At 49.3% G+C, this 23,600-nt stretch overlaps 1 protein-coding gene across 1 annotated transcript in view; it reads left to right on the top strand.

Annotated features, from left to right (window-relative positions):
• LOC308578268 (putative helicase senataxin) overlaps positions 1–23,600 on the top strand; it is a 180,073-nt gene that overhangs the window by 60,582 nt on the left and 95,891 nt on the right. The gene's annotated exons all lie outside the window — the stretch shown is intronic.

Genomic DNA, 23,600 nt, shown 5'->3' with positions numbered 1-23,600 from the left:
CCCTGCATGTGCTGGTCCTTGTAAGATGTATGAGAATATCGAGAAGGCTGGACAACAAATGGCATTCCAATAATAATAATAATAATAATAATATTAATAATAATAATAATAATAATAATAATAATAATAATAATAATAATAATAATATAATTTATTTGTACCCTGCCTTCCATATGCAGCTTCCAGCGTATATAAAGACGTAGTAAAACATTAAGCCTTAAAAAGCTTCCCTATACAGGGCTGCCTTCAGATATCTACTGAAGGTAATATAGTTACTCATCTCCTTGACATCTGATGGGAGGGCGTTCCACAGGGCGCCACTACTGAGAAGGCTCTCTGTCTGGTTCCCTGTCACTTCACTTCTCGCAGTGGGAACCGCCAGAAGGCCCTCGGTGCTGGTTCTCTGTGTTCATGCTGGATGATGGGGGTGGAGACGCTCCTTCAGGTATACTGGGCCAAGGGTGTTTAGGGATTTAAAGGTCAGCACCAACACTTTGAATTGTATTGGGAAACATACTGAGAGCCAAGGTACGTCTTTCAGGACCAGTGTTATATGGTCTCGGCAGCCACTCCCAGTCACCAGTCTAGCTGCTGCATTCTGGATTAGTTGTACTTTCCAAGTCACCTTCAAAGGTAGTCCCACATAGAGCGCATTGCAGTAGTCCAAGCAGGAGATAACCAGACCATGTATAACTCTGGTGGGACAGTGCGCAGGCAGGTAGGGTCTCAGCCTGCGTACCAGGTGGAGCTGGTAGACAGCTGCCCTGGACATAGAATTAACCTGGGACTCCATGGACAGCTGTGAGTCCAAAATGACTCCCAGGCTGCGCACCTGGTCCTTCAGGGGCACAGTTGCCCCATTCAGGAACAGGCTGTTGTGTGTCACATGCCTGTTTACTTTCAGCACTCGCTGGGAACTTCCGTTTGCATATAGCTTTTGCTTTGCTGTTTTGCTGGACACGAAGGGATGCAGACATGTTTTCCTTTGTTCCTGAACTATGCTGAATAAATGCTGTACATTATGCTTGCACATCTCTCTGCCTGCCTCTTCTGCTGTGAGGTGATTTACACACTCTGCTGACAGAGCGTGCACGGGTCTCTAAACGTATCTGAGGCTTGTGTCACTGTTTGATGCTGTTCCAAGGGAGACCGGCTGCCAACTGGTGGCTGGAGCCAGCTGGGGGCCTGTCTGATGCCTGCCTGATGCCCCCGACTCCTGGCAGTATCCCAACAAAAGGGTTTCGGGCCCAGATCCATGGCGCTTACAGGAGAGTAAGACTGCCGATGGCTCCCAGCAGAGACAGAGGTATGTGAAGCTGATTGTCCCGGCCACAGCTAGAAGGCTTTTGAAGTCTGTGCCAAGAACCAATTAGGCCGGCGAGAGAAGCACGCTATGTCTGATTTACGACGTGCTTAAGATAAGGCTGATTGTAAATTGTATCCAGTTCCAAGGCTTGCGTGAAGAGCAGGAATGGATCTTTTACAAGCCTCAGATGGGGTTCCGTGCCCAAAGTTTAATGGCCACAGTTATCAGACCTGGGCAAGGCACTGCAAGGGCCAGTTGAGAAGGCTTGGTGTGTGGCACACTGTTTCTGAGGACCCCCAAGCACCTCTGATTGATGCATGGGTTGTACAAGATTCAAGAGCCATGGGGGTAATTCTGCTCTCAGTAGCTCCAGAAGAGTTAATTACCCTGGCTGGCAAGACCAGCTCGCGTGAGATGTGGGAGGGGCTTCAGGCCTCACATCTCCAACAAGAAGCTAGGTCTGTGTTGCTTTACTTCAAAAAGCTGCACAAGAAGTGCTTGGAGCCGGGGGGGGGGGGACCTCAGAAGTCATGTCCGAGAGTTACAGAAACTCAGACAGGAATTGACTCAAAGAGGTTTCAACATGCCAGAATCTCTGTTTGCAATCCTTATCCTGGATTCTTTAGATGTGAGCTGCTGCGCTGTGGCGAGCCAGCTGGCAACTCTTCCTGCGCAGGAGCTCACTGCTTCAAACGTTTTGGTGACCTTGCAAAACAAATATGATTGGAGGAATGCAGCTGAACCAGCTTGTGTGCTTCAGGGGGAGCAGTGTGGCACAGCATTCCAGCCTCCAGGGGGAGCCAAGGCGTTGGCAGCTGTGAAGTGCTGCAACTGTGGAAATCAAGGTCACATTCAGTGTCATTGCCCAAAGGCTGGAGGGAAACAAAAGAAGAAGCCTGCAGATGGCCAGAAGCAGGGGGGCAAGAAACCCAAGCTGGTGAAAAACAAGGCTTTGTTTGCTGGAACTGCTTCTCCAAAGGCAGATTGGTTGTGGATTCAGGAGCGTTGACGCACGTAGCGAAGGATCGGCATCTGTTTATTTCCTTCACACCTCAGGCTGGGGAAATTCAGCAGGCTGATGGTAAGACTCTGAGAGTTGCAGGAGTCGGGACAGTGAAACTGGCAAGTCTGCATACAATCATCAGCAAAGTACTTTTTGTTCCAGATTCTGCAGACAATTTGCTCAGCATCCCACAGCTGACTGAGCAAAACTTTGAGATTTCTTTCAAGAAGGGCATCTGTGTCATCAGGAAGGGCAAAGAGGACATTTTGCATGCAAAGTTTGTCGATGGCTTGTTCTTGATAACTTATGATGACAAAGCTGTTGGTGTATCTAATGTTGAATCTTGTTGTGTTGCACAAACTAACAAAGTTCTTCATGCAGGATGTATTCACGAGGTGCACCGAAGATTTGGTCACATGTCTTGGCAGGCACTGGCCAAAATGCCTGGGTTGGTTCAGGGTTTGAACATCAAGCCCTGTAAGTTTCACATGAAATGTGTATCTTGTGCAGAGAACAAGGTGAAGGTTGCTCCAAAAGGCAAGGTGTCTAGCAGACAGGCTTCCAAACCCTACCAGCTAGTCCACGCAGACCTGGTTGATCCACTTGCTCCCTCTTTGGGTGGAGCAAGGTACTTCATGGTTTTAATTGATTCTTTTTCCAGGTACATTCATGTGTTTATGCTCCAGCAGAAGTCAGAAGTGTTTCCTAGGTTCAAGGCGTTCTGTGCTTGGTTGGAGAATGCTCACAGTAAATGCATTGGCTGTTTGTTTACTGATCGAGGCGGGGAGTTCACTTCTCAGCAGTTTGAAGCTTTCCTGACTGAGAAGGGACTCCAGCACGACCTCTCAAGTCCCAGATCTCCATGGGAGAATGGACTTTGCAAGTGGGCAAACCAAACTTTGCTGCAAGGCCTAAAAACCTTGTTGCATGATGCCAATCTCCCTGAGAAATATTGGGCGGAGTCTTTGAATACTTTTGTTTATACGTATAATAGGAGACTGTCATCGCCTATTGGTTGTGCTCCCTATGAGAAGATGTTTGGTAAGAAACCTTACGTCAAGCACATGAGAATCTTTGGTTCTGACATGTGGGTCCACACCCCACAGAGCAGCAAGCTTGGGAAGCGTGGGGCACATAGTTTGTTCATGGGGTACGAAAAAGGTGCATACAGGGTATTCATGACTGTCCATTAGGTTCACAAAGAGTGTTGAGTACAATCCTAAGTGGGGGGGGGGGGATGTGGGAATTTTCCAGAGTCACTCAGAGGAGGATGGAGATTATGAGGAAGCTGAGGATGATGATCAGAGTTCGGATTCTAGTTCAGTGGGCGGCGCTGCTGCTGCTGTCAGCGACAGTGATGACACAGCAGACTACAAGAGCGCACAGGCCTCAGTCAGACCATCTGATGCGTCTGACATTGAATTGGAAGAACCACTGTTCACCAACTAACAAAGTTCTTCATGCAGGTTGCATTCACGATGCACATCGAAGGTTTGGTCACCTCTCTTGGAAGGCACTGGCCAAGATGCCAGAGGTGGTTGAGGGTTTGAACATCAAACCCTGTAAATTTCACATGAAATGTGTATCTTGTGCAGAGAACAAGGTGAAGGTTGCTCCAAAAGGCAAGGAGTCTAGCAGGCAGGCTTCCAAACCCTACCAGCTAGTACATGCGGACCTGGTTGGGCCACTAGCGCCCTCTATAGGAGGAGCAAGGTACTTCATGATTCTGATTGATTCTTTTTCCAGGTACATTCATGTGTATTTGCTCGAACAGAAATCACAAGCGTTTCCAAAGTTTAAGGCATTCTGTGCTTGGTTGGAGAATGTGCACGGTAAACGTATTTCTTGTTTTTTTACTGATCGGGGCGGGGAGTTTACTTCTCAGCAGTTTGAAGCTTTCCTGACTGAGAAGGGAATCCAGCATGACATGTCAACGCCCAGATCGCCATGGATGAATGGGCTTGCGGAGAGAGCAAATCAGACATTGCTGCAAGGAATCAAAACCTTGTTGCATGATGCCAATCTCCCTGATAAGTTTTGGGGGGAGGCTCTGGGGAATTTGGTTTATACCGTTAATCGCAGATTGTCATCACCCATTGGCTGTACCCCCTATGAGAAGATGTTTGGCAAGAAGCCCAACACCAAACACTTGAAAATCTTTGGTTCGGACATGTGGGTACGCACACAACAAACCAACAAGCTTGGGAAGCGTGGGGCACATGGTTTGTTCATGGGGTACGAAAAAGGTGCATACAGGGTATGGATGACTGACTCTAAGTCCATTAAGTTCACAAGGAGTGTTGAGTACAATCCTAAGTGGGGGGAAAATGTGGGAATTTTCCAGAGTTACCCAGAGGAGGATGAAGGTGATGTCAAGCAAGCAGCTAAAGATGAGAAAGCTGCTGATGATGAGGATGATGATGATGAGGATGATGATGATGATGATGATCAGAGTTCGGATTCCAGTTCAGTGGGCGGCGCTGCTGCTGCTGCTGGTGTCAGTGACAGTGATGACACAGCAGACTACAAGAGCGCACAGGCCTCAGTCAGACCATCTGATGCGTCTGACAATGAACTGGAAGAACCACTGTTCACCATTGGTCACTTTTCTCCTAAGAAAGAGGAGATGAGTCCAGAAGACTTGCGTCTAGTACGTAGGTCTGAAAGGGCGACCAAGGGCAGACCTCCAAAGAGGTATGCTGATGAGTTTGCTAAGACAGCAACTGCTGTTCTTAGTAGCTCAGAGAAGGTGTGGGAACCTTCAAGCTTCAAAGAGGTTCAGGAGTTAACCTCTAAAGATGCTGAGCCTTGGCTTAATGCCATGAAGGCTGAAGTTGATTCCTTGAACAGGAACCAAACTTGGGAACTGGTACCGGTAGTCCCAGGGATGAGACTGGTTGGCAGCAAATGGGTCTTCAAGGCCAAGACAGACCAGAATGGCAAGGTAGTCAGACACAAAGCCAGATTGGTTGCCAGAGGTTTTTCACAGGTACCAGGACAGGATTACCACGAGACCTACTCACCCACAGTCAAATATGAGAGCATTCGGCTGATGCTCAAGATCGCTGCGGAGGAGAAACTGCATGTTTCCCACCATGACATTAATACAGTTTTTTTGTACGGGATTTTGGGGGAGGAGCTGTTCATGCTTCCACCTGATGGGATGGAGATACAGAAGGGAATGGTCTGTAAACTGCGGAAATCCTTATATGGTCTCAAGCAGAGTGCCAGGTGTTGGAACACAAAACTCACTGAGACATTGCTTTCTCTAGGTTTTCACCAGGGCAAAGCTGATCCATGTGTGTTTGTCAAGGAGGAGGGGCAAAACAAACTGTATTGTTTATGTTTTGTTGATGATCTTCTGATGTTTTGGAAGAATCAGGCTTTTTACCAAAGCACCCTAGCTCAGCTGAAGAAGCACTTTGACATGAAGGATCTTGGTGAGGTATCCAACTATCTTTCTCTGCAGGTGGAGAAGGACCAAGCAGGTAATTTTCTGGTACATCAAACACAGAAAATTGCTGATGTGTTAACCAGGTTGAATTTGGTTGATGCAAACCCAGCAGACACACCGATGGTGACAGGTTACCAGGTAGACAGTACTGCTGAAGCGTTTCCTGACACAACGCTGTACAGATGCATTCTAGGCAAGATGAATTTCATTGCCAGATGTTCAAGACCTGACATAGCTGTAAGCTGTAATCTGCTTAGCAGACATGCCAACAATCCTACGGTTCAGGATTGGAAAGCTCTGAAGCGCATAGCCCGCTATTTGAAAGGGACTATGCACTACAGGCTGAGGTTCACCAGTCAGAAGACTGGAGGTCTTGAAATCTTTGCAGATGCAAGTTTTGGAAGTGACACCACGGATGGTACAAGCACTTCTGGAGTATGCTACATGTACAATCACTGCCTGTTTGACTGGTTGTGCAGGAAGCAGACAACAGTGAGCCTAAGTTCCTGTGAAGCAGAACTCAATGCTCTGTCATTTTCACTCATGGATTGTGAATGGTTGATGCAACTGTTTAAGGACATCAGGGTTTCTGTGAAATGTCCTATACAAGTGTATCAAGACAATAGATCTTGTTTGGCTTTGCTGAACTCCGAGAGTTGCAAGCAGAGAACCAAGTACTTGCAGATTAAGCTACATCGTGCAAGGGAGTGTATTCAGGTGTCCTACATGCCAGGAAATGAAATTCCTGCTGATCTGTTGTCTAAGGTTGTTAACAGAGAACAACTTAAGGTTTATGTACAAAAGTTGCAATTGGGTGAACCACAGGTACAACAGGTTACACGGAAAGGGGGAGGATGTTAGGATATTTCCGTTCCACCTTAAAAGGGAGCAGGCTTTGTAAGTAACAGAGTCTGTGCATGTCCTAGTCACAGGATGTTTATGTTCTGCTATTGTTCCTTTCAGTTTTGTCAGTTGGTCAGAGACGCTGACTGAGATGGACGTGTTTTCTTTTGTTCTGTTCTAAGCTAAATAAAGTCTGTAAAATTATGCTCTTCTGCGGTGCGACTTTTGGCTGTGCTTTTATCTGCTGATAAACAGTGTACACAAGCCTGGAATGTGGCAAGGAATTTCCAGAACGGCTTCGTGTCGCTAACTGCTGGATCTGCCTGAGCTACGGGAGATTGATGGACGTCCGACTGCCAGCTTGGGGGCTCATGATGGACACTATCTCCCTGGCAGTTTCCCAACATAGACTAATGCTCAAGATTGTTGCAGAGGAGAAACTGCACGTTTCTCATCACGATGTGAACACAGCTTTTTTTGTACGGGATTTTGGGGGAGGAGCTGTATATGCTTCTGTTAGTATCTCAGCTCACAGTCAGAGGTAAACTGGCCTCCCCCAGGCAAATGAGCTGGATACTTGATGACCTCTCCGCTGCGTCTCCCAGCAGGCAAGGTCATAAACCCGGCGATTCTCCTCTTGATGTGAGGAAAACACACCCTCTGCTTCTCTCTGCTTCTCTCCCTCCCTGCATTCTCCCCAGGGAGGGGAAATGAGACAGACAGGAGTCCTATTTACATGTTTTATTCCTGTCATTCAGCAGTACATAGAAAACGTGACTGCACCCTTCAGACTCCATCAGAAGAGTCACTACTCCACCCCTGTACTTCCAGCACTGGTCACATGACACTCTGAGCTAACATCCGGTGCTCAGTACAGAGAATAGACTCCTCCTTTTCTGCAACAGTACATCTGCAAACCACAACATCCTGTTTTGCATTCCAGCCATCTGGAGCTGGCTTTTGCCTTGGTGCTTTTTCCTGACAGCTTCTACCTGATGGAGTGCAGGTACAGAAGGGAATGGTCTGTAAACTACGGAAGTCCCTATATGGCCTCAAGCAGAGTGCCAGGTGTTGTGACACAAAACTCACTGAGACATTGCTTTCTCTAGGTTTTCACCAAGGCATGTGTGTTTGTCAAAGAGGAGGGGCAAAACAAACGGTATTGTTTATGTTTTTTTAATGATCTTTTGTTTTGGAAGAATCAGGCTTTGTACCAAAGCACCCTAGCTCAGCTGAAGGAGCACTTTGACATGAAGGATCTTGGTGAGTGTAATGTGTATGCGTTGCTCGTGCGTAAGTTGCTGCCTTTCCAGGCTTTGTTGCCTTGCTAAACCTTTCAGTCTGGGCAGCCCTTCACTTCGTGGCTGCCTCAGTCGCTAGCAGAATCCGTCAGTGGGCGTTTCTTAAATCTTTTCCGACATAAAAGTTGTTTGACACCCAGTCTCCTCTTACTCTCTCTGCGCGGAAGTCTTCTGCGCAGGGTGGGCGTGGGTAGTGGAGGACCCGTGCTCTCCCCGCTGGTGTCCGGTGAAGAGTCCTGGAGCCCTCTCGCCGATTCCCCCGTCAGCCCCTCTATATCCCTGGTGTTGCGCTGATTTGCTTCCCCATCTGCGGAGCTGCCTCTCTCTCTGCTGGGCCCTTCTCCAGCATCATTTGAGAGCCTTCCCTCCGCCTCTAGCTCTGATATCAGTTCCCTGACATCAACCTCCCCCCCAGGACCCCCTCCACCCCCGGCCCGACCTGTTGACCCAACTTCGTCCCTTTCTTCGGCCGACGATGCGGGGAACCCCCGGAAGGAGCTGTCACCATCCTCTGAGGATTCAAAACCTGCTTCCCACCCGCTCTGCTCCCTTCCCGCGGGGTGGGCCTCCCAGTCTGATTCTTCTTCCTCCGAAGCCTCTTCTCCCTCCCCTTCGGAGACAGAAAACCCCACAAAATCCTCTTCATCGTCTGTGGTTCCAAATTGCTCCTCCCAGAATCTCGCTAGTGGTTTGGGTTTGTCTGGGAACAGGCGGTGGAATTCCTCCACCAGATACCCGTCAGTGATTGCCTCCGCGGGAACCCACGTGTTTTCCGACCCGGGTTCTCCCTCCCAAGCCACCAAGTACTCCACCTGGCGCCCTCGCCACCTTGAATCAAGTATTTCTGTGGCCAAGTTGTGGTGCTCCCTCTCTTCTACCTGCGGGTTTGTGGTGACTTCTCCCTCTCGCCCCGGGAATCCCCTTCCTTCCCTGTACGGCGAGAGTAGGGACCTATGGACCACCGGGTGTATCTTCATGCTGTCTGACAATTTGAGCTTGAATGCCACGGGGTTCACCTGCTGTGTTACCTCAAACGGTCCCAGCCGCCTGGGTTGCAACTTTTTGCACCCCCCCTTTAAAGGGAACCCTTGGGTTGACAACCACACCCGATCTCCCACCCGTATGGTCCCCCCTTGCCTACGGCGCTTGTCTGCCTGCCTCTTGTAAATTTCCTTGGCCCGCTCCAAGTTCATCTTAAGTTGCTGGTGCAGGGCTTCCATTTCTTCCACAAACTGCTCTGCTGCCGGTACACTCCAACCTTCCTCCCCACTCCCCAGGAAGGCCCTGGGGTGACACCCATAATTGGCCATGAACGGGCTCATTCCCGTTGACACATGTTCAGCGTTATTGTACGCAAATTCAGCCAGCGCTAATTTTTCTACCCAGTCGTTCTGCCTCTCGCTGACGTAGCAACGTAGGTATTGCTGGAGAATACTGTTCGTTCTTTCTGCTTGCCCGTTGGTTTCTAGGTGTCTCGCTGTAGAGAAGCCCGCTTCGACCTGCAGCAAGCTCATGAGCTTCCTCCAGAAATGGGAAGTAAATTGTTTCCCGCGGTCGGAGATGACCCTCGAAGGAGCCCCATGCAACCGGAAGATGTGATGTACAAACAACCTGGCTGTTTCCTCTGCCGTGACCGCATGTGAGCAAGCTATAAAATGGCACATTTTTGTTAGTAGATCAACCACTACCATGACCGCTGTCTTCCCCCGGGACTTGGGCAAATTGGTCATAAAATCAATGGATACCACCTCCCAAGGTTTCCCCGGCGTGGGTAAGGGTTCCAGTAATCCTGCTGGGGCGGTCCGCTCCCCCTTTGCCCTTTGGCAGCGGTCGCAACCCCGTACATATTCCCGTACATCCTCCCTCACCCTGGGCCACCAGAACTGCCTGGTGACGAGCATCATGGTTTTGTGCTGTCCAAAGTGCCCCGCTGTGGGGTTGTCGTGGAGTTGTTTGAGTACCTTCCCTCGTAGGGTCTCCCCCGGTACATACAGCACCCCCTTATAGTACAGCACCCCTTCCTTCTCCTCAAACCCTCCTTGGGTTTCTCTTCCGTCTCGGAGTTCCCGGATTTTAGTTTGTGCGAACACGTCGTTTCTAGTAAGTCCAGCCAGTTCTCCTTGCCCCACCAAGGTTCCCCCACACACCCATCGGTCCTCGGGGATCACGTGTCGGATCTCCGGTGGCCCCTCTGCTTCCAAGTACTCCGGTTTCCGGGAGAGAGCATCTGCTCTCACATTTTCCTCTCCTGGCATGTATCGGATTTCGAAGGAAAACTTGGAGAACTCCTGTGCCCATCGAATCTGTCTCTGGTTGAGCACTCGTGCGGTCCTCCAGTATTCCAAGTTCTTGTGATCTGTGCAAACCTGGATCTTGTGCTGCGCCCCTATTAGTAGATGTCGCCATCGCCGAAACGCCGCATAGATCGCAAGCAGTTCGAGGTCATACACCGTATAGTTTTGCTCCGACTTGTTCAGCTTTCTTGAGAAGAAGGCACACGGTCTCCATTCCTGCTTGCTCCTCCCTGGCTGCAAAAGAACCGCCCCAATGGCTCTGTCGGACGCGTCGGTCTCTAGCCTCATGGGTTTCTCCAGATCCACGTGCAGGAGCTGCTCTTCCGATGTGAACGCCTTCTTCAGTTTTTCAAAGGATTGTTGGGCCTCCTCTGTCCAGGCGAACTTCCTTTTGCTACTGAGACAGTCTGTAATGGGTGCTGTCAAGTGGGCGAAGTTCTTGATGAACTTCCTGTAGAAGTTGCTGAACCCTAGGAACCTCTGCACATCCTTCCGGGTTTTGGGAGCCTTCCACTCCAGCACTGCCTGCACCTTGCTTGGGTCCATCGCTAAGCCTTTGTCTGACAACTTGTACCCCAAAAACTCGACTTCTCTGGCGTGAAACTGACATTTCTCCAGCTTGACCCACAACTGGTGCTTCTGCAGTCTCTTCAGCACTTCCCTGACGTCTCTGACATGTTGCTTCTCATTGTCCGAATAGATTAAGACGTCGTCCAAGAAGGCTACGCAGTTCTTGTACAGCAGGGACCCCAACATGTGGTGCATGAAAGCTTGAAAACAGGCAGAGCCTGACTGTAATCCAAATGGCATAACAAAGTACTCAAAGGCCCCCAGGGGGGTGAACATTGTGGTCTTCCATTCGTCCCCCTCCCTCATCCTAATCAAATTGTAGGCTCCCCTGAGGTCCAGCTTGGTAAAAATCTTCCCCTGCCTCACCCGTGTTAAAATGTCGTCAATCCTGGGCATTGGGAAGGTCACGGGTTCTGATACCAAATTTAACGCCCTAAAATCTACGACCAATCTGGGCTGGTTAGTCCCTTTTTTGTCCACAAAGAACACCGGACTGCCCCCCACCACCTTTGATTCCCTTATGAACCCCCTCTTCAGGTTCTTGTCAATAAACTCCCGCAACTCCTTCATCTCCCTGTCCGACATGGCATACAGTTTACCCACTGGTAGCTGCGCCCCAGGGAGCAAGTTGATTTGGCAGTCAAAGGGCCTATGTGGGGGTAGTCTTATCTGCCTCCTTCTCGCTGAAGACCTCCTGCAGGTCAGCATATTGTGGTGGCACCTCCCCTTTCGGCTCCACAGCTATCCCAGCCACCCTGGCCACAGTCATCCTTGGGGTTTCTCCCCCTAGACAGTGTTCCAAGCAGTAAGCGGACCCAAAGGTGACCGTTCTCTGATGCCATGCCACCACTGGATCATGTTGTGCTAGCCAGCTCATGCCTAATATTATTGGGGGCCCTGCCAGTGAGGCTACGTGAAAGGCGATAGTCTCCATGTGCCTGGAAACCCTCATTCTCATTGGTGGGGTCTGGTGCGTCACTTCCCCTCCCAGAAGCTCCCTGCCATCAATGGTGGTTACTTGCAAGGGGAAATCCAGGGGCAGCAGGTGGAGCTGGTGCTCTAGTGCAAAGTCCTTGCTGAAGAAATTGCAGGAACTGCCTGAATCCAACAGCCCCTTCACCTTGACTGGGTGCCCATTCGGGAGTTCTAGCACCACTTCTATGGCTATAGCCGCCCTGGGGGGGTCTGGTTTGGGCACTTCTATTGGTTGCTGGCCTGGCTGCTGTGCCCGCTGAGTGGCAGCCAAGCTTTGGCGTTTCCCTGCTCCTTTACCATCTCCTCCTCACCCCCTGCAGCTCCCACCATCCCTTGCCAGGCCTTTCTTTGCGGGCAGACCCTGGCAAAATGTCCTGGCCGCTGGCAGAGAAAACACTTCTTGGTGGTTCTCCCATCCTTTCCCTCTCTTTTGCGACCTTCACTGGAGTTTGAAATCTCCCCCGCACGCGCCCCATCTATTTCCATGGGCTCCGCCGGCAGGGAAGGCTGCCTTGGTATTTCAGCAATGCGGTAGTCATGGTAACGTTGCTCTCTCCCTTCCCGCTTCTCCTGGGTCCGCGCTTCCTGCCTTACACCAATCGCAAGCGCAGCCTTGGTCAGCTGATCCATCGACTGCGGGCGGGGTGCGCGGGAAAGCTCGCCCTTCACCGTTGGGGACAACCCCTCCTCAAACAGCATTTGGATAGGTTCCGAGTCCAAATCCCACCCGAGCCGGTGGACTAACATGGCAAAGCGTGACCAGTAGTCTCTAACTGACTGGTTCCCCTGTTTGCAACCCATCAGTTCCCACCGAGTCACACTTTGCTGTACATCACTGGAATACATCGCATCCATCGCCTGGATCGCATCCATCGCGGCATTCTGCGTTGCCATTAGGGGCCTGATCAAATCTCTGGCCCCATCCTGCAGATGTCCAACAATATAGGCAACCCTCTCCCCATCGTCTGCAAAATCCTTCTGTTGCAGTTCCAAAGCGTACTCTATTTCCGTTCGGATCGCACTGTAGTCCTGGGGTTTCCCTCCAAACTTGTGTACCAGTCCCGGTACCTTCCTTGCTACGGGGGTGGGTCTGACCTGAGCATCCTGAGACCGCCTTTCGTCCAGCCGCGCCGTCAGCAGAGCCACATGCTGTTCCAAATCTCGGTTCCTCTCCACCAGTTTTTGCCCTCCAGCTGCTCCCTCCGTGGCGCCAGCTTCTCCGGTTTTGCTCATGATGCTGCCTGCCTGTCGCTGTGCACGAGCGACGTCAGGAACTGACGGATTGCTGTAATGTGTATGGGTTGCTCGTGCGTAGGTTGCCGCCTCTCCAGGCTTTGTTGCCTTGCTAAACCTTTCAGTCTGGGCAGCCCTTCACTTCGTGGCTGCCACAGTCGCTAGCAGAATCCGTCAGTGGGCGTTTCTTAAATCTTTTCCGACATAAAAGTTGTTTGACACCCAGTCTCCTCCTACTCTCTCTGCGCAGAAGTCTTCTGCGCAGGGTGGGCGTGGGTAGCGGAGGACCCGTGCTCTCCCTGCTGGTGTCCGGTGAAGAGCCCTGGAGCCGATTCCCCCATCAGCCCCTCTATATCCCTGGTGTTGCGCTGATTTGCTTCCCCATCTGCGGAGCTGCCTCTCTCCCTGCTGGGCCCTTCTCCAGCATCATTTGAGAGCCTTCCCTCCACCTCTAGCTCCGATGTCAGTTCCCTGACAGTGAGGTATCCAACTATCTTTCTCTGCAGGTGGAGAAAGACCAAGCAGGTAATTTTCTGGTACACCAAACACAGAAAAAACCAGGCTGAATTTGGTTGATGCAAACCCAGCAGAAACACTGATGGTGACAGTCCCCCACCCACCCCCTGCCCCCCTGAAACGGTACTTCTGTCTTGTCAGGATTCAATCTCAATCTGTTAGCCGCCATCCATCCTCCAACCATCTCCAGACACTCACGCAAGACATTCACCCCCTTCACTGGTTCTGGTTCTCTAGCTGTCTCAGTGATTGTTTCATCGCCCTCAGCTCTGGAGAACATCACGGGGCTGTCCGGGCTCCATTCAGTTGGAGCGCTTTGGAGCCAGACAGTCGATAGCCCTGGTTAACTCCGCATTCCAGCAGTTCACCAGGGAATCCGCTGAAAGGCCATCAACATGGGATAAAACATTCCCTACCACTCTCTGGAAACCATTTTGTGAGGAGTGTGTGTGGTTGCTCACGAAGATAACAGCCAGGACTCCCACCTGTCTTTTACAGGTTTTATTGAATGCAAAACTATGTACAGTCCAGAGGTCCAAAATCAATGCCTGCCTCAATCACTAGCAGATTCCGGAAGTGCCTTCTTCCTGTTTGCCCTCCAGCATAAAAGCCCAGGAAAACCCCTCTCCCCCTCTTTTCCTTACGTGTAATTCTCTGGCAAAAACTATGCGACGGAAGAGGCACTTCCAACTCCCTGGGAGTGGTGTCGTGGCTCATCTCAGCCTGACTGAGCCTTTGCATCCTCCCCCCCTTTCTCTCGTCATCCGTTTCTCCTAAAGGCTCGCTTTCACCAGACTCTGACAAGGTGCAGCTGCTCAACAAAGGAGGAGGCTGTCTGTACGTTCCTGTCTCTCCTCCCTCCCTTGAAGGCAGACCCCTGACACATTTGGATCCATTAAGTGGCGGGGGCAGACCATCCGAATCGGTCCCACCTCCCTGCAGAGGGGAAGGGTCGCGGAAAAGTGATGGATCGCAGAAAAGTGAAGGATCGCAGGAAGTGATCCGACCATGGCACTTCTTTTGTTTTTGCTTTTACTTAGTGTTGGGATTCAACTGCTGGAATTTGCCCTGGGGCCGCCTGCAAGCCCCTGAAACTCCGAGTGTCCTCCGATGTGTGCAGCACTGAAAAAGGCATCTCCCTCCTTCTCCAGGGTGCTCCAGCAACATAAATCAGCTTGATTTATGCACACTATACTTCTAGCGTTACGCAGCAACAAGCGTGGGACTTTGTAGATCTAAGCTACTATTTATTTACACTCTATATACAGACTGTTAGGATCGTCCTACTCACGTGTAGGACACTGGCAGAGACTCATGCCTGACTGGCATGTTCTCTCCCTCCTGGTCAGTCGTTCGGGAGCTTCAAAAGCTTTCTTCAGCCCAAACATCACAGTGGCTGATAGCAAGAAGCATCAGCACACTTAGGGATCCTACAGAGTATTTGCAGTTTGCGTAACAGAACTCAGTAGCACAGCATTTTGGCTAATCTGCTTTTATTTACATATAATACTTCCTCTTTCTCATCAGACAGCAAAAAGAAAAAGAACAAAAAACAATAGTCCCACTTCATGGAACACAGTAACATAAACATCCTGTCTCCGTCACTTCCCATACTGTGGAATGAAAACATACACCATCATGTGATAGACAACAATCCCATGACTGCAGACACGGAGCAAGAATCCTAACATCCTCCCCCGATGCATGAGCAGTGTTGTAGTCATCAGTGTAACTGCAACAACCATACAGATGTCATACACACAGTATACCCCTGTACCATCCGTTCCACCTTTGGAACTACATGCAACTGGATTGGCCTTGGGCCTTACCATCTTGCACTTCTGACTAGTCTTGGCGTCATAGTTCTCCTGACTATCAAGAACTTTCACACCTGGCTTTGTTGGGACTCGAACCCTAGCCTCATTCCTCTCTGAGGAATCGGTGTTGGCACACATGGCCTTTGGACATTGTAATAATAATAGAGGTTGCTCGTGCGTAAGTTGCCGCCACTCCTGGCTAGGTTGCCTGGTTAAACCTTTTTGTCTGGACAGCCCTTCACTTCGTGGCTGTTTCAGTCGCTAGCAGAATCCGTCAGTGGGCGTTTCTTAAACCTTTTCCAGCATAAAAGCTGTTTGACGCCAAGTCTCCTCCTACTCTCCCTGCGTGGAAGTCTTCTGCGCAGGGAGGGTGTGGGTAGCGGAGGACCCGTGCTCTCCCCGCTGGTGTCCGGCGAGGAGTCCTGGAGCCCTCTCGCCGATTCCCCCATTGCCCCCCTTTATCCATGGTGTTGCGCTGATTTCCTTCCCCAGCTGATGAGCTGCCTCTCTCCCTGCTGGGTCCCTCTCCAGCATCACTTGGGAGCCTTCCCTCCGCCTCTGGCTCCGATGTCAGTTCCCTGACAGACATGGTTCATGTCCATTAAACTTTAATTAGTTTAATGTTAAGTAAACGTCCAGTGCGCTTCCAACGCCATAAATCTTATCTCAGCAGAGAATTTCGTGCAGTGGTTGAAGAAGGCAGGAGAGTCAGTACCTTTCAATGAAGAATCCTGGAGCAAGCACTTTGGAACTCAGTTAAAAAACTTTATTTACAAAAGAAAAACCCTGGCAATAAAGCACACATGCTTTTATCTCCGGCATAAAGAAAACTTTACTCTAAACTTAACTCATATTACCAAACACGGGGGGAGAGAGAAAACACACGGGTGAACTGACTATTTATACAAACTAACTCACATTCCTGGATGCTTAAAGACTTCCAGCTGCTCAGTGATTAGAACGACTTGTTACCTCTTAACCCTTTAGTACCAACAGTTCAGCTTTCTTCTCCAAGGAAACAGTGTCTACCCTTACAGCCTTTGGGTGTGGTTTCCCGTCCTTTGAGGACAAACCCTGTATCCCTTTCAAGACTTCGGATTCCAAGACCTGTGTCGAGCCACTAGCCACAGCTAAAACTGCAATAGCTGTGTTAGCAAACTCTTGAGCATACCTGGTGGTAGCTGTCTCAGATCTGTACACCAGGCGCATGTCTTTCACTGTATCAGTGGAACTCGCCTCACTTTCAGCATCAGCAGTAGACTCAGTATCTGAGTCTGAAGCAATGGGGTTGCCTTGGAAAACACACACATTTCCTCCCCATTTTTCACTGCACTCAACATCCCTAGTGAGTAAAATCATCTTGGCATGAGGTCTCAGTACTTTGTACAAGCCACCATACCCGAGGAAGAATCTATGCTTCCTGCCTTGTGACGTCTGCACCCACATGTCAGACCCATCTGTTGGTCCCTTTGCACATCTTGGGTTTACCTTGTCGCAGTCCCTAGCAGAACCTTTGTCTGAATCCAGGGAAAGGCCTTGCAAACTATGTTTGCTGAGCGTGTCAGTCTGTTACCTCTGAATCCATACATCAGAATCTCCATTACCAATAGGGTGCCTTTGTAAGATACCCATATCACCTCCTTCCTTGCTTTGTCCTGAGCACATTTGGTACACCTGACCATCTTCGTGTCAGACACCAGCAATCTGGAAGACCCAGGCACACATCCTGCATGAAAAAGATGGTTATCAGACATAGCATCACTTGTCTCTCCAACTTTCCCACCATCCCCCATGTTAACATCACAACATAGTAAGAACAAGCCATTTATAATGTCGCTTTCGTTCTTCTGGATGGTTGCACGCTGTTTGTTGACATAAACAGAACATCCAGGCTGCATCAGCTGGGCTTCTCAACCTGGAATGAAAAACACATTAGACCAGTGTTTCCCAACCTTTTTTGGGCAAAGGCACACTTGTTTGAAGAAAAAAATCTCGCGGCACACCACCATTACAGCCCCGTGACGTCAGCGCGCAGCGTCACGCCGGGAGGGACGCACGAAAGTGAAAGTTTTCAATTTTTTCCCCTCCCCCTTGCCGGGGAACCTCCAAGCTTTGAGGGTGGGGGGGGGAGGAGGCAGCGCAGCAAAGCGAGGGACTGAGGGACGGCGGCAGCTGAGGCGGCGGCGGCTGTTGTGGTGGTGGCGGCGATAGCGGGCGGAGGAGGGGGCGGCGGCGGGGCCGAGGTGGCCGGCGGCGGCGGGGGAGGCGGCGGCGGGTGGAGCAGGAGGGCGGCCGAGGCCGGTGAGGGAGTAGGGTTGCCCGGGGCTTGAGGAGCCATCGCCGGGAGTTGCTGCTGCTGTTGTTGCTGCTGCTGCCCGGACATGCCGGCCTCCTCCTCGTCCGCTGTCTCGCGCTCCTCCCTTTTGCACGCGCTGCCCCGCCGCCGCCCCATTGGCTGGGTCCTGTCAGCTGATCTTCCTGTGTGTGTGTGTGAGGGGAGAATGGAGAGAGAAACCTCGGCACCACCACCGCGGAGCCGTCCCCGGCTCGACGCGGATCCTCGCTGCCGCCGCCTCTCACCGCCCGACTCGCCCGCCTCCCTCCCACGGCACACCAGCCAACCTCTCACGGCACACTAGTGTGCCGCGGAACACCGGTTGGGAAACACTGCATTAGACATCACAACTTTACAGCTTTTCGGTTCCACGATCCCGGTGCTATGTACCTCCAAGAAGTCTCCACCCGACTGGTGGATCAGACCCTTCTGTGGTGTACACGCGGTGAACCAGTTCCATCTTCCACAAAGGTGTTTCTTCGCCTCAGAATCTAGCACAAAAGATTCTTGCATCTCTGTACTGGAACAGCTAGTCACCATATCTGCGCTGCATCTTTGCATCTCTGGCCCTGCTGGTTGCAGTGAAGATTGGGATGACATGGCAGTCAACTCCCCTTGCTACTCCTGCTTTGGAGATTTCTCGCCCTTAACAGGAACAGGAAACACCCCCCCCCCTTGTGCATTCTTCCTTCAAAAGCCTCTCTTCTGTGAAGCTTTCAGTGTCAGGAACACAACCCTCTCTGGGATACTGTATCAGCTTTCCCTGGGGTATTACTTCTGGCAGTCCGCTCAGCAATTGCCTCCCACTGCGTGTGGGCATCGGAGACAGCAAATCTAGCCCTCCGAACCTCTCTGGCATCCCGTTTAGCAGCCCCCGCCATCTTGAAGTGTCCATCGTGTGACGCAGCTTCAATTCCTGCTGAACATACACACTGTCTGGCATAAGACACAGCCTTTGTCTCAAACTGCCTTTTCAGTTCCGGGAACAAAACAACCCCCCCCCCAATTATTCCCAGGCTTTTTGCCTTGTCTGCTATTATGCAGCTTCATCGGGGGACTTACTCCCCCATAGCTTCACAAGTCTTGCCGCAGCACTCCTCCAGCTTTCACTTTTTGCCGCTACCCATTCTCTGCTCAGGGAATGATTCAGAAGCATCGGGAAATGTCCTCCCTTTGTAGCACATAAATCAGGGCTACATTCTTGGCAAAGGCTTGCAGCACCAAGCAGCTTTTCTCTCTCTGTCGAAAAGCAGCTTTTCCCATTTCCTCTACGTAACTTAGGGAGTGGGATTTTTGCCCCTTCTAGAAAGGTCTATTCCACAGCTTAGTTCAAGCTGAAACTACCTTTTTACAGTCCTTATCAGACGGCCACTATAAATCAAGCCTACTTCTGCTTCTGCCAGCTGTAATTAGTGCCTGGCAAGAACTTCAAAGGGCTCTCGCCTTCTTCTGTGCACGGGCACAAAAAACAGTCCAGCCTGTCTTTACTTTCACTTTTAGGCATTTGCTATACTCACAGACTGTCTCCTTCTGCCTTCACTCTGCCAGTTCCAGGAGACTCCAACTGGGACAAAAACAGCCCACGGTCCTTCTTCTGCTGGCACTGGGTCTGTGGCCCCGATCCCTGGGCCCATGACCATGTTAGGATCATCCTACTCGCGTGTAGGACCCTGGCAGAGACACATGCCCAACTGGCATTTTCTCTCCCTCCTCGTCGGTCGGCCGGGAGCTTCAAAAGCTTTCATCAGACGGAACATCACAGCGACTGATACCAAGAAGCATCAGCACACTTAGGGATCCTGCAGAGTATTTGCAGTTTGCGTAACAGAACTCAGCAGCACAGCATTTTGGCTAATCTACTTTTATTTACATATAATACACTTGGAGCATTCAGACTTAGCTGCTTCCTCTTTCTTATCAGACGGCAAAGAGAAAAAGAACAAAAGACAATAGTCCCACTTCACGGAACACAGTAACATAAACATCCTGTCTTCGTCACTTCCGACACTGTGGGATGAAAACACACCATCATGTGATAGACAACAATCCCAAGACTTCAAACATGGAGTAAGAATCCTAACACAGACTACAGCATAATGGCGTCCGTTCTCTCCAGCGGCGAGAGAACAGAAGAAGTGAAAGTACAGTCCAAAGTACATACAATGAAAGAGAGATAAGGCTGTCTTCCGTTCCCACAGTCTTCTCAGACAGGCATGTGATTTACAACAAACTCAAATGCAGCATCGGTGGAGTGAAATGTTAACACTCTCCCCCATTTCAGGTAACCAATGCTGCATAGGCTAACACAGCAGTAAGTGAAGTAAACATACTGTTGTCATACACATAATATACCCCTGTAGTACCCGTTCCACGTTTGGAACTCCCTGCAGCTGGACTGGCCTCGTGCCTGACCATTTTGCACTTCTGGTTACCTTCCTTCCATGGGACTAGAGCCTTAGCTCTGTTCCTGTCTGAAGAAACAGTGTTGACCCTTGCAGCCTTTGAGTGTGGTTTCGCATCCTTTGAGGACAAACCCTGTACCCCTTGCAAGACCTCAGGCTCTGAAACCTGTCCTGAGCTGCTAGCCACAGTTATATTTGCAACAGCAGTGTTAGCAAACTCACGAGCATACCTAGTGGGCTTTCCCCCCATAGCTCTTTCAGATCTGCGCATCAGGCACAGGTCTTCTTTATAGGGCTTCTCTTCTTTGAGAGAATAGTGACTCATAGTGAACAGTGGTTCCTCCAATTCTCGATCAGACTGTTCTGATGGTCTGAGCGATGTAATTGCACTCTGGTAATCTGCTGCATCAGTGGAACTTCTACCTGTGCTCCCACTGTCACTGTCATTATCAGATTCCCCATCTGAGCCATCATCAATGGGATAAGTTTGGAAAATAGTTACATTTGTTGGGAGATAACGCCGAGGCCTTGTGCCTTCCCCCAATGCAGCGTCGCCCAGGATTTATCACTCCAGTCTCCCGTCATGCTGATGCGACCCATACCCTCCTGGGACATGAGCACACGACCAGCAGAGTCCAAAATAGACACGTTAGCCTTGAGGTGTAACATCTAATCCTTATTTATTGTAACGAAATCAAACATAACAGTACAAACAATACAAAATAAACATGGTTCCTCTTTCTCTTCCTCGGAGAGAATGCTGAAACAAAACATCACTGTGAGAGAACAGTGGGAGGAAGGGAGCAAACAGTGTATCTCCCTTTCTGCTTATATAGCTGTAGCAATCAGCAGCTGAAATGCATTACATACAGACACGTGATCCAACAATCCTATAACTGCAGCATAGGGAGGGGTGAAATCCTAACATCCTCCCCCATTTCAAGTAACCCGTAGCTGCAGTGTTTCAGCCTAACTGCAACCGCTGTATATAAATCTGAAGTTGTTCCCTGTTAACAACTTTTGATAACAGATCGGCTGGAATTTCATTTCCCAGCATGTAGGACACTTGAATAAGTCCTTTCTGAATACACTCCCTTGCACGTTGTAATCTTAATTGTAAGTGTTCTTTGCTTACATCCCTCTGTAGTGAGTAAAGACAAACATGCTGTATTGTCCTGATACATTTAAATAGGACATTTCGCATTCACTCTTAGGTCTTTAAACAGCTGTAATAACCATTCACAATCTAGAAGTGCATATGACAGTGCATTCAATTCAACCTTGTAAGAATTTAGGCTTACTGTTGTCTGCTTTTTACATGACCATTCGAAAATACATTGGTTATACATGTAGCACACTCCAGAAGTGCTCTTGCTGTCTGTGATGTCACCTCTGAAACTTGCATCTGCAAAAATCTCAAGACCTCCAGATTTTTGGTTGGTAAATTTTAGTCTGTAGTGCATAGACCTCTTTAAATAGCGTGCTATGCGTTTCAGTGCCTTCCAGTCTTTAATCGTAGGATTGTTAGTGTGTCTGCTCAGCAAATTAGTGCTGACAGCTATATCAGGCCTCGAACACCGGGCAATAAAATTTAGCTTGCCTAGAATACATCTGTACAGAGCAACATCAGAAAATGCTTTGTCAGTGTCATCTAACAGCCTGTCACCATTGGTGTATCTACAGGGTTTGCGTCAACCAAATTCAGTTTGGTCAATACATTAGCAATTTTCTGTGATTGGTGTACCAAGATATCACCTCCCTGGTTTCTTTCTACCTCCAGAGAAAGATAGTTTGTTACATTGCCAAGATCTTTCATATCAAAATGCTCCTTCAGTTGAGCTAGGGTTATTTTGTACAAAGCCTGATCTTTCCAAAAGCAAAGATCATCAACAAAGCATACACAATACAGTTTGTTTTGATAAACAAACATGGATCTGCTTTGCCTTGATGAAAGTCTAGAGAAAACAATGTCTCTGTTAATTAAGTATTCCAACACCGGGCACTTTGTTTGAGACCATACAAGGATTTTTTTAGAACACAAATCAATCATTTCTTTACCTATATTCCGTCAGGTGAATGCATATAAATCTGTTCACCCAGGTCCCCGTACAGAAATGCAGTGTTGACATCATGATGAGAAACATTTAGTTTCTCCTTTGCAGCAATTTTGAGCATAAGCCTAATGCTCTCATACTTCATGGTGGGAGAGTAGGTCTCGTGATAATCTTGACCTAGTACCTGTGAAAATCCTCTTGCGACCAACCTGGCCTTATGTCTCACTACCTTGCCATTCTGGTCTGTCTTGGCCTTAAAGACCCATTTGCTATCAATTAGCTTCATTCCTGGTACCATTGGAACTAGTTCCCATGTTTCGTTTCTCTCTAAGGAATTTAGCTCAGCCTGCATGGCATTTAACCATGGTTCAGCATCCTTCGAGGTTAACTCTTTGACCTCTTGGAAGCTTGAAGGCTCTTGAATCTTCCCTGAGTTATTTATAACAGTTGTAGCTGTCTTTTCAAACTCATCAACAAATCTTTTAGGTGGTCTGCCCTTTGTGGCTCTTTCAGATCTGCGAATTATGCACAAGTCTTCAGGATTAATCTCCTCTTTCTTAGGAGAATCACGGCCAATAGTAAACTGTGGCTCCAGACCCCAATCAGTGTCAGACTCTTCGGATGGTCTGAGTGAGGCCTTTGCACTCTTGTAGTTTGCCGTGTCATCGCTGTCATCAGCAGCACTACCACCTCTCACCGAACTGGTGTCTGAACCTGTGTCATCATCAGATTTCTCATCATTATTAGTATCAGGATAACATTGGAAAATTCCTACATTTTCTCCCCACTTTGCATTATATTCAACACTCCTAGTGAATCTCACTGTCTTCGTGTCAGACATTAATACTCTGTAAGCACCTTTTTCGTATCCCACGAATATTCCATGCATACCACGTTTGCTCAGCTTGGTGCTCTGAGGTGTGTGAACCCACATGTCAGAACCAAAAATTCTCAACTGTTTAACAAATGGTTTCCTGCCAAACAACTTTTCATAAGGTATGCAACCTATTGGTGAAGAAATTTTTCTGTTATGCACATAAGTAAAACAATTGAAAACTTCAGCCCAATATGAATCAGGCAAATTAGCATCACTCAAGAGATTTCATGCCCTGCTGGAGCGTTTGATTTGCCCTTTCACAGAGACCATTTTACCATGGAGCTCTGTTGGATTCCTTTCTCAGCTAGAAAAGCTTCAAACTGCTGAGAAGAGAATTCTGCCGTCAGTGAAAAGACAACCCACTTGTCTCTTGTGGGCATTCTGCAGCCAAGCGCAGAATTCCTTGAACTTAGGAAACGCTTCTGACTTCTACTTGAGCAAGAAAACATAAATATATCTTGAAAACTGATCTATCCATACCATGAAATATTGTGCTTTACCTAAAGATGGCTTTAATGGACCAACAAGGTCTGCGTGCACAATTTGGTAGGGCTCTTTGGCTTCCCTGCCAGTTATTTCACCCTTTGGAGCAACCTAGACCTTGTGTTCTGCACATGATT

Source organism: Podarcis bocagei (assembly GCF_964188305.1).
Source record: "Podarcis bocagei genome assembly, chromosome: W".
NCBI lineage: Eukaryota > Metazoa > Chordata > Lepidosauria > Squamata > Lacertidae > Podarcis > Podarcis bocagei.
This window is presented reverse-complemented; position numbering and strand designations above follow the sequence as displayed.